Source organism: Schistocerca americana, chromosome 4, assembly GCF_021461395.2.
Source record: "Schistocerca americana isolate TAMUIC-IGC-003095 chromosome 4, iqSchAmer2.1, whole genome shotgun sequence".
In the NCBI taxonomy this organism is placed as follows: Eukaryota; Metazoa; Arthropoda; class Insecta; order Orthoptera; family Acrididae; genus Schistocerca; species Schistocerca americana.
In genome coordinates, this window is record NC_060122.1 from 805368711 (window position 1) to 805380953 (window position 12243).

Consider the following 12243-nt stretch of genomic DNA (forward strand, 5'->3'; position numbering starts at 1 on the left):
AAGTCACAAACCTTATTTATGAAGGAAATTGTGTGTTAAATCCATCTCCATTACATGTCCAGATCTCCGGTGATTTCACGTCTTAATTATTTTCCGTTCACACTCTCTTTCTATTCAAACAAACCGCTAGTGGCACAAAAGTTAATTCGCTCGATTTAGCGAGAAGAAAATCAGAATATGTATCTCTCAGAAACACGTCAATCCCTCAATCCCTACTCCAGAAGCTGTCCTAGTTACCACTCTAACAACCACGGAGAATGTATATATGCATCTCTGTTATTTCAAAGAATAAACGCGTTAGAAAATACTTTGGCGTCGTCTAGCTGTCGCCGCATATGTTACGAGAAAATCAGATCAGATACTTTTCCAAAGTGAATGAATGTGGATGGTTTAATTGACAATGATTAATTGGTGCGTGGTAGAGGGTATTTTCTGTGGGGACGTTACAAGCTGTACGAAATACTTTCGGAAGGAATTCACCGACCGCGAATTTATTATCAGATGTATTAGGCATAGATATACTGCAGCTGTTGATTGTCAACAGTATCTGTTCTCTCAAACAGGAATGTAAACATTAAAAGCTGGCTTCAAATGGCTCTGAGCACTATGAGACTTAACATCTGAGGTCATCAGTCCCCTTGAACGTAGAACTTCTTAAACCTAACTAACCTAAGGACCACACACACACAGCTATGCCCGAGGCACGATTCGAACCTGCGACCGTAGCAGCAGCGCGGTTCCAGACTAGAGCCGCTCGGTCACATCGGCCGGCCATTAAAAGCCTAGGTGAGGGACGTGACGGTAGTTCTAGGCGCCTGTAGGCAGGCAGCCCTCTTGACACCTCTCTCACTCTACATTCCTGCCAGCAGTCATCTAGGACTGCGTCGAAGGTTGTCTCTGTAAAGCTACAGTTTCAAAATTCTCAATGCAGGTGGGCGGATGCCAGCGAGGGCGTTGCCAAATTGGGTGACCTTAGAGCGACACTATGCCATCTTATTCACGCTTGTGTCGGTGTCGCATTCTCCTGAAATCACGCCACAGGAGGCTGCAAAAACATGAGGGCTGGAAAAGCATAAGCATCCAAATCTTGTCGAATGGTTTTCAACGGTCCCTACTGGTTCCAATCCGTACGCTGCACTCCAAAGAGCTGCAACCGCGTTCAGGGTGATGCATCCACACAGTTTCCATAAAAGGGATGTGTGCAGTGTCAAAGGTTGTCGGGAACAGCTTCGTGTTGCTCATCATTGTGTACTATCATTTTCGATCGCGAAATGAACGGGAATGAATCTCCCAGGAGAAGGAGTAGTTTCATTGACGCCCTTGATACCATCCCTTGATATTTTTTCGTGTCGATTCCCAGCGGTCCCGTGTCTGAAATGTTTTCCTCGGCCACCCGTAAAAAAAGGTGTGGTTTCAATGGTGGGCGACGCTGTTCTGACCTTCATCGCGGAGGTGTCAAAAGAAGGGATGAAATATAGTTAAGAGGGGGTGCGACGACACTCCCACCACGTGAGACGTCCACGATGGCGATGGCCAGAGTTTTGGCGAAATTTAGTGAAAATGTGACCTCACATAAACTTCTGAGCTGTGGCTATTTTTTTAGCGTGTGTCGACACCTCGCTGTTTCGAACGCGGCCAAGCCCAAGGGTGATGTCGTAGGGTGCCATGCTTTTGCACCGTTTCAAAGGAATTTTGTGGGCACCTCTGAACCAAATTTAAAACTTCTACATCGTAATGGGAGACAATTACGGGCTTTCGAAAACTTAATGCTTTATTACGTTGTTCAGTGCAATTGGTTTTAACTGCTGAATTCCCTTGGGATCATTGTAACCATGTTGTGTTCACTCGTACAGCTTCCAAAAGAAGGTGGGAAAGTGTTCAGGAATAACTCCTTTTGAATCCTAATGAAAATGGTTTAGAAAATTCTAATTAGGCCACTCTGTTTCCGGGACACAAACCAACGTCCATGGTATGTTTCTTTCATTTTTGAGGTTGTTGTTGTTGTGGTCTTCAGTCCTGAGACTGGTTTGATGCAGCTCTCCATGCTACCCTATCCTGTGCAAGCCTCTTCATCTCCCAGTACTTACTGCAACCTACATCCTTCTGAATCTGTTTAGTGTATTCATCTCCTGGTCTCCCTCTACGATTTTTACCCTCCACGCTGCCCTCCAATGCTAAATTTGTCGTCCTTTGATGCCTCAGAACAAGTCCTACTAACTGGTGCCTTCTTTTTGTCAAGTTGTGCCACAAACTCCTCTTCTCCCCAATTCTATTCAATACTTCATCATTAGTTACGTGATCTACTCATCTAATCTTCAGCATTCTTCTGTAGCACCACATTTCGAAAGCTTCTATTCTCTTCTTGTCCAAACTATTTATCGTCCATGTTTCACTTCTATATGTGGCTACACTCCATACAAATACTTTCAGAAATGACTTCCTGACACTTAAATCTATACTCGATGTCAACAATTTTCTCTTCTTTAGAAACGCTTTCCTTGCTATTGCCAATCTACATTTTATATCCTCTCTACTTCGACCATCATCAGTTATTTTGCTCCCCAAATAGCAAAACTCCTTTACTACTTTAAGTGTCTCATTTCCTAATCTAATTCCCTCAGCATCACCCGACTTAATTCGACATCATTCCATTATCCTCGTTTTGCTTTTGTTGATGTTCATCTTATATCCTCCTTTCAAGACACTGTCCATTCCGTTCAACTGCTCTTCCAAGTCCTTTGCTGTCTCTGACAGAGTTACAATGTCATCGGAGAATGTTAAAGTTTTTATTTCTTCTCCATGGATTTTAATACCTACTCCGAATTTTTCTTTTGTTTCCCTTACTGCTTCCTCAATATACAGATTGAATAACATCGGGAAGAGACTACAACCCTGTCTCACTCCCTTCCCAACCACTGCTTCCCTTTCATGCCCCTCAACTCTTATAACTGCCATCTGGTTTCTGTACAAATTGTAAACAGCCTTTCGCTCCCTGTATTTTACCCCTGCCACCTTTAGAGAGGAGAGAGAAATTACTGTACCGTGGATACAAATATCTGAATACTGAATATATGTTTTCCCTGAGCCTATGAGCACTGGCGTCCACAGGGGGTGCAGTTTCCCCGCTTCCTCCCCTCTCCCTCTGGTCGCTTCCTCTAGAATCTGGAGTACAGTGTTTCTATTCATTACAGAATTCTCATAAGCATCTCATCACTAGGATATGATAAGCTTTTCCTGTAATCTGTAAAATTTACTTCCTGTGTCATTACACGCCTCGAAACTGTCCTACAAATTTATGTAAGAAGTGGAAATTTTTGGGTCTTCGTCTCCTGTCTATATTTCTGTGGACTCCAGTGTCTAGCAGTATTGTCTATTTGGAACAGAACGTCAGCCCGCATTTGAAATCTGCTTTAGAATACTTTCTTAAAAATTTGAAGGACATGTTCCAGTGTAAAAGAAGATACAGCCACCGCCGCCCTCAAGATTTTTTCGGATCTGCATCAGAGGTGAAGATTCTCGAGCATGTCCTCCTTTTGGTCCATAGGTGAGGCTAGTTCGTTTTGTATTTATTTTCAACGCCGAATGTCGACTGCGAAAATAAAGAGTGTTAAACTTCAGCTGACAGAATACCTACGCCGTGCATACTGTTCCTGGACGACACTGGGTGGTACCTATAGGCTGCAAAGCTCCCTGCTTCCAAGTTCCAGAAGTTACGTATCACAGATTGTTACGTTACACACCGTGTTTGTTACTGATCCAGTTCCAATGCCGTCTTTGTTATTCTGGAATTCGTAATAGATTGAATCTTAGTCAGTCTTCTAGCGCGAAACAAGTCTTCTTCAGACGGGATAGTCGCTGCATGCCCGGAATGTTTTCATGCCTACTTACAAACTAGGATTATTACATTCTTTCAGTAGTAGTTGAAGTGCAGCTGCACAAGAGTTAACTAGCACGAATATATTAGAAATCCCAACATGCCACAGGTTCGTGGATGAGCCAAATTATTATGGCCGATGGCTTAAGAGCGACTTGGTTCACTTTTTGGAACGCAATACAGCAACGATTTTGCCCGGCATGAATTCAACAAGTCTTCGTATTTCCCGAGGTGTGGGGGGAACACATGTCTACGTACAGGTGATACACTTCACCTACATTAGTACTCGGTGGTTTGTGGGCGCTGAGCTGGTGCCCGAAACGATTCCCAGATGTGTTCCATCGGCTTCAGATCAGGCTAATTTGACGGCTAAGATATCAACGTTAGGTCACTATGACACTCCTGAAATCACTGTTGCACGATAACGAGCTTGTGCGATAAATACTTGTACTGCTGGAAGATTCCATCGCTGGATGGAGGATATCACACATGAAGGAATGCAGTTGGTTGGCAGTAATGTACACGTAGTCCAACTCTGTCATTGTGCCTTCCACTCCCATCACAAATGCCGCAGAATGACTGTAGTATCTCCCCCCCCCCCCAATAGCATGATACACCCCCCCCCCCCCACCTCAGCGTCACTTTTTTACACCCGTGGCGCGTTTCTAGCAGCCGTTCGCCTGGATGGCAGCGTATCCTGACTCGACCATGGACCTGGTGTGGCAAGAAATGTAATTCATCCGTCCACGCAGTATGATTCCGTTGATCCGCGGTCCAAGATCAATGAGTCTGTCCCCACAGCAACTGTCATTGGCGACATCGTTAGGTCAACATGATAGCATGTAGGGGTTGTTTGCTGTGACATCCCGGTGTTCAATAATGTGTGCTTTACTGTGTGCTCCAAAACACTTGCGCGCGCGCACAGCATCGTTATCTGTCGTCAGGTCTGGCACAAATAACCGCCTGCCGTGCTTTAGAGGGTGGACAAGCCACCGAGCTTCACATTCCACGTTCTGTGATGAAGCTAGGACGTCCGACACCTTGTTGCCTTCTCGTGGTTTGCGTCCTTCAGATGCTTGCTGTAGATTCTAGCGAGAGTTGTACGCGAACAGCCGTCCAGTGTAGCTGTTTCCGAGTAGCTCGTTCCCAGGCGCGTGACCGTAATTCCCTGATCCTTGTCGTAGTCCCTTAAGCCAGCGGACTTCTCCATTTGCGGCTTTTATCGTCATGGGGATGATTCTCCACTCTTCTTCTCTCCGCTTATATACACTGACTGACGGGATAAACATTAGAACACCAAAAACTAATTCATGTACAGTAATGAAATTTCGGGAATACATTTGCCTTGAAAGGGTACAGTACCGCCCGACATTGAAAATAGGTACAACATACTTCATTATTTTTGTCAGAACAACACATTTTTTTCGTAAAATAACTCAATTTCAATTAATACAGCGAAGCCGGATACTAGTGTGGGAAAGAATGACAATGTATTTATTTAATTGATCACATGTGCACTCCCACAAAATAAATCCCTACATCCAGTTTGGTGAGATCTGTGAAATGAATGAATGTATGGTCGTCTGCTAACTGCAGATAGTGAATGTGAATATATGATCATCTTTGAGACGATCCTTTGGCCACCTTTGGTGGGACCATAGAGATGAAATTTACCTGAGCTTTGAGCGCCTGAAATGTGGCTGACCAATACGGTAGCAAGGTGCTCCCCCACTTCAGCAGAGGTGCGAGAGGACCTGAAGAACGGCCATGTTTCAGCTCTCTGCTGCTGGATCTTGTGCTGTTGAGACCTGTCTTAGTTGTGCTCTGTAAAGACAAAAGAGTGGAGACATGGTATGCATGTGGAATATTTAAGAGTAGTTTGAAATAATAATTTCTCTATTTCAGGAACTTTTGTGGGGAGAATTAAATGTCAGGCAGGTAATATTAATGGGATCGTAGTAATCTTCGGAAGCGACCAACGGTCACAATGAAACCACGTGTAGCAATAAGTTGAAATACTTCCGTGTGCTTAAGTTAAGCTGAATTACTAGCGTGTGTACAATAAGTTGAAATATTTAAGAAATAGCGTGTGTACCATAAGTTGAAATATTTAAGAAATGGCGTGTGCAGGACTTGAAATTAGAGACGAGTACTTCCACGTGGTGAGTACTGTGTGAGTCTCAATCTGTGTGTGAGACAAAGGATAAAGTGAAGTACTCGTCCATGGTATCAGTTGAGGACTCGCGTGTGTGATGAATATGTTCTTAATATTACTTTGCATGATATGATTCCGCGTGACGCTTGATTCATACTATAAAACTCTGAGAGAGAAGCAAGGTGAGTCGGCCGTCTATCCAGCAACGCCACTTGGCTTGCATTGCACAGGAAGACGTGCAAATATCTCCAGAGTTCATAGTAGGAAAGTAGAATTACTAAGTGGGGCAGTGTCGTGTGAAACTGGGATAAATATTAATTGAAGTGGGAAAGCTGAAAGTGATAATGTTGTGACTATTCCCTGTGTAGTATTTCATATTATAGTGTGGTGTATGTCATGTAATTTGGGTATGTGTGGTTTGCATGGGAGAGTAGCGAGGTAGTTTCAAAAGATTAGTGGGTTATGTGTGTTCCTTTTGTACTGCTCGGTCTGGAGGAAAGTTTCGTGATGATGATTGCGAGAGTCGAAGTGTGAGAAATAATAAAGGATCCACCATCCTATCCAGAAAGTGCACTGTAGCGTTAAATAAATACGAGACCATAAGGTAGAGAATCACCAATGTTAAGCCATGCCCACTGGGCGGAATTTCTCATGTGTTATTGTTGTAGGTTGTAGAATTTGTGTGTTTGGGTTGTAGAATTTATCGGAATAAATAAGATAGTGAAAAGAGAAAGATTGGTGGCCTTTTCCTTCGAATTGTATGTTGTCATGATATCCAGAATTTATAATGTGTGCGCCACTCATATTCAGTGCGAAGCCACGTGTTGATAAAAGCCGTTAAATAAAAAGGAAAGAAAATGTGGTATTGCCAGTGCGTAGTGAACAGTCAGAGTTCTGTAAATTACTGATAGTCAGATGTTGCGTATTATTCATACAGGAGGATAATTCGTAACTTAATTGTGAGTACGAGAGTTCATGTTACTCGACAAATAAGAATAAATCCACTCGCTTGGCAGACCACTCATCTTGCAGGCCTGACTGCTTGATGCCACAGTATGAGCAAGGCATGTGGGTGCCTCTCAGCCTATGTAACATTTTTAGGTGATTAGCATTACAAGATCACAGGTTAATGTAGGCGAGAGTCATTGCAAATGTGTAATGCTGGCACATTAATAAACGGTGTAACCGCCAGAATGTTGAGTGCAAGCGTGCAAACGTGCATGCACTGTGTTGTGCAGATACCGCAAGCCATGGAGTTCCATGCCCGTTGCAGCTGGTCGGTCAGTACAGGGACGATTAATACTGTTTGTGGACTACGCTGGAGTGATGATGGAAACATATCTGGTGATCGAGCAGGCCAAGGCAACATGTCGACAGTCTGTAGAGCATATTGGGATACAACTGTGGTATGTGGGTGGGCGTTGTCCTGTTGGAAAACCCCACTGGAATGCTGTTCGTGAATGGTAGGCCGAGTCCACAGACTGACGTACAAATTTGCAGTCTGGGTGCGTGGGGTAAACGTGAGAGTGCTCCTACTGTCATACGAAGTGGCATCCCAGACCTTAACTCCAGGAGTAGGTACGTTGTGTCTGGCACGCAGACAGGTTGGTTGCAGGGCCTCAACTGGCCTCGTTCTGACCAATACACGGTCATCACTGGCACCGAGGAAGAACCAGCATTCATCAGAAAACACAACAGACCTCCAATCTGCCCTCCAACGAGCTCTCGGTTGGCGACACTGAAGTTTCAAATGGCGGTGGTTTGGGTCGGTGGAGTGCACGTTACAGGGCGTCCTGCTCGGAGCTGTCCTTGAAGTAACCGATTTGCAACAGTTCGTTGTGTCACTGTGGTGCCAACTGCTCCAGATGCAGTACGATGCACCGAACCAGACTCCAAAGACGATGGTCTTCCCTCTAGGTAGTGCCATGTGGCCGTCGGGGGTTCGAACTTCTGGCGCCCGTACACTCTTGGGACCACCATTGTCAGCACTCCTGAACAATGGCTACATTCCTGCCAAGTCTTCCTGTGATGTCGAACAAGGAACTAATAGCTTTAGGTAGCCCTATTACACAAACTCATTCAAACTCACTGCGGTTTTGGTAAGGCGTCTTTGTCGCCTTAAAGACATTCTTGACTAACATGAGCCCACCATGTCCAATTTCAAAGGTAACTAACGCTCGCAATAGTTACAGCGTGTATTTAAAGCAAACCTGATTTGCATCCACAGAGTCACACTACTAGGCCACAGTAGGGGGACGAAGCAGAAGCGGGTTCATTTTGTTAGTGCAGTTTGCCAACATCAGAGGCTGGTATGCATTCAGGAGCAAAGCTATTGTTCTCCTTTGATTGACAGGTACTTAACCTATTATCTGTTAAGTGGTTTTCCATGTCATATAGGTACGAAGAGGGCGGCGCTATACTTTCGACTACCTAGTTTTAACTACTTTTCCAGGTCACCCAACTACCCACTGCTTAGCAAGAACACCTTATTCTGCCAAAAATCGATAAACAGTCCCCTATTTACGATAATCCATTCACGTCTTTTACATATCTATAGTGTGAAACAGCAAAAACAGGTAGTTGGGTGACCTGGAAATATAGTTGAAACCAGGTAGTCGAAAGTATAGTGACCCCCTTTTCGTACCTATATGACATGGAGAACAATAGGTTAAGTACTTGCAAATCAAAGGAGAACAATAGGTTAAGTACCTGTCAATCAAAGGAGAACAATGGGTTTGCCCATGAGTGCATACCTGCCCCTGATGTAGGCAAACAGCACTGACAAAATGCACCCACTCCTGCTTTGTCCCCTACTGGCCACTCTTATGCAACTGGCGAGAAATGTGAGTAGACACCATCTTTCAGATGAAGAAACGCACCTACAAACTTTCGTTTAAGTCACGCAGCACCTTCTTGGTGTTGCGATTTTTTTCTGTCTATGCCCTTTCTCCAAGTGTCACGTGTTCACAGTGCCACCGCACGGCATTCGAACTACAGGTGAGTGGAGGTCATAATCTGTTGGCTCATCAGCGTGTGTTCCATTAAAACATATTCCGTTCTTCCCAGTTTAAGGATTGTTGACTTTTGACATTAGTTTTGTCGGTGTGCAATATCCTTGATTTCATGAATTCTGAGTTTCTTATTATCCCAATGAAGTGTAAAGGAAGCTGTACTATTTACTTATTTATTCTTCAGTTTAGTAACTGTGCCGTGCGCGCGAGACATCTGTGCTGATAACGATTCTGCTCGTGCTAGCTTTGCTTCCAGCCGTTGCCTGGAGACAGAGGACGCTGGACCGCGAGAGCGCGCGCTTGAGGAGCCGCTGGCGGGATGCATACATGTGCTCGCCTTGCTATGAGGCAGCGACCGGCTCGCATCAGTGGCAGCTGGAGGTCCATTTTGATCGAGGACGTGTGAGCACTCCAAGTTGGTCGAACTTTCCTGCAAGGCGGCGGCTTCACCTGTGAAGAGTTGCCCGAGCCACTACATTGTTGGGCATTTGAATTTTTCTCTGCCTGACCGCTGAAGGTAGCCAGCCTGCTTAGGGAACTGTTGCCTGCAAACTTTGTAGACTGTAGGTAAATGCTAAGGCACCTGCGCCAGTTGCAAAGCTTGTTTGTATGGACGCTTATCGTTAGTTCAATCTTTCTCTTTCTTTGAAAGTACTGTTAAATTTCCTTCGGAATTTCAGTCAAATATTACAGTACCATCACCGATTTTAAACCTGTTTCCGTAACTAGTGGTCGTTAATCTGTAGACGTTCTGTCTTATCTGAATAATACTCAAACTCAATATTTGTAAAATTTGTAGTCCGTTTCTAATCTGCCTAATTGCCTTCATCTCGGTTAGACACTCTATGGGGCTATATGTCCTTTGATGAAATTCTCAAGCGTAAATTATTGAATATATGTTACATTGTTAGAATCGTAGAAAGTGATCGTAAGCAGACAGTCAGACATAAAATGAAAAAAAAAGAGAAATCTTTTATAAAATTTTTAATAACTTCCAAAATTTATTGTATATTGTCTCAATCGAATTTACCATTGTTTTTGTTTAACTAAGTGATGATCAGTCTCGGTAACTTAACTACCATATTCAAATCTGAAAACAGACAAAGCAAAAGAAGAAAAAAAATTGCCTGCAGTAACAAGTTATGTAAAAATTGTTGTTGGCTTACTTTAAGAAAATTTGTACATGCAGTTAACATACCACATGTAGAATTATAAATGCAACTGCAGTGCACAACGCCGTTGCATCGTCCATAACATTCTTGTGACAAATCTTCAGGTCAAATCTGTTACATTCGGCCTAAAACGAAAGCAAAGGCGAATATATTATGCAGTGACAGATAAATAAGAATAAGAAAATAATTATTTAGAAGAGAGATTAATTTGTAGAGCGTACCATAGCGAAACATGTATGTACTTATTTTCGTTACAATCAGTGACGAGAATAAAAAAAACAAGTAACAAATTTTTACTTTCAGTTAACAGAGCATTAAAGGAACAAGATTACTGAAAGTAAAGTAATACGTTCTGTAAAAATTCTCATTGGATTACTATTAAACTAGGAAAATAACATACTAGCAATAGTATTATAAGTGCAAGTACCAGTGTAAAATACCATTACATCACCCAGGACACTTTTATTTTAATCTCTTCATGTAAAATCAGTTATGTTTAGCCTAAAACGAAAGTAAGGGCAAATATATTTTCTCCTGACAAACATATAAGAACAAGAAATAATTATTTAGAAGAATGACTATTTCATCAAACGTATCGCGCCGTTTCTGACATTAATTGAAACAAAAAGAGCTTGCACAGCGTCGTAAAAAATTTTGTACAATGAAACGTCGGTGTAACCATTTTCGTTACAGTCAGTAACTGTAAACAGAGATTTGCCTACGAAAGAGAACAAACACAAAACAAATGTTTGGTTTTAATTAACCGCGCGCGTGAAATATATTAAAATGTTCTTAATGAAACGTACCATATAAACTGTAATTTAAATCAAACGTAAAACATACATACAACATCGTCGCACTAGATAACTTGTCCAAACAGTAAACTTGGTGACACACAACCCCGCGTACTCATATTTACTGAAGTACTAAACGTTGCATTTATATGAAAATGGCAAGTTAACAGTTACAATTGATATATAAGCGATAAGTGTGAGACAATATTTTTATTTTCTTTCTCTTTAAAACAGGAAGTGATCAAATTAAAATTATGTTAAAAATAATGAAAAGGATAAACTGCAAAGTTTGCGATTAAACAAAACTATATATGTGAAGTGCATAAAATAGACGAAGCAGACAAATGTTGTAATTTACTATACGACATAATTCATCGTGATTAATCTTCTGTTTGTGCACATATCGTAAGGTTGGCTAATTTGTGTGCAATTCTGGATCACTCCTTTGTAGCCCAAGTTATGGAACAGCTGATAATTTTTGTTACCGTTGCGTATATTTTTCTCACTACCATATCTGCTGCACAGTTGCATATAATGGGCATTTGATGCTATTGTTACTGCAGCTGGCTGGCTATTTTCGTTCTTTATTACCTGCAGCTTGCAAGATCATGATTTACAAACTGGATTTCCCTATGAAGGTTTTTAACACAATACCGTCTTAGTCTTGTTAACTCATAATACGAATGCATGTCATTGCATGAGAGTTGCTACTGGTGATGTTCTCCAGTGCATATGCAGCTCGTTTTACTTAAGATGGTGTTGTTTGCAACCGAAATTAGTCTTCGTGTTTTAATTTTATAATGTAAATTGCGGTCTACCAGTTAATGTTTCTTATATAAAATTATTATTCAATAAATTACGTCCAGACGGTGTCTACTTCCTGACACTGTCAGACTCCAGTGATACACGCAATTTCTTTTTTTCTTTTTTTTGTTCATTTCAGCAGTACTGATATTTTTCTGGTCTTGTTACCTAAAGATGAGCGCTAGTGGCCCTAAACACGTTTCGAATAAATTAATATTAATAATAGTTAAACGTCGTAACAGGTTGCAGTGCATACGTATAAACATTATTATAAAACAATCACGGGAAAACCAATCTGCCAATACCGCTAAAGATTACTGTAAATTAATTATATATAAACAAACTATAATCAGGTAATACTACTTCACGGAGCCTCTATGAATTTCCTCGATATTGTGAAGCCGTAAAGACGGAATTTTCTGTCAGAAATATT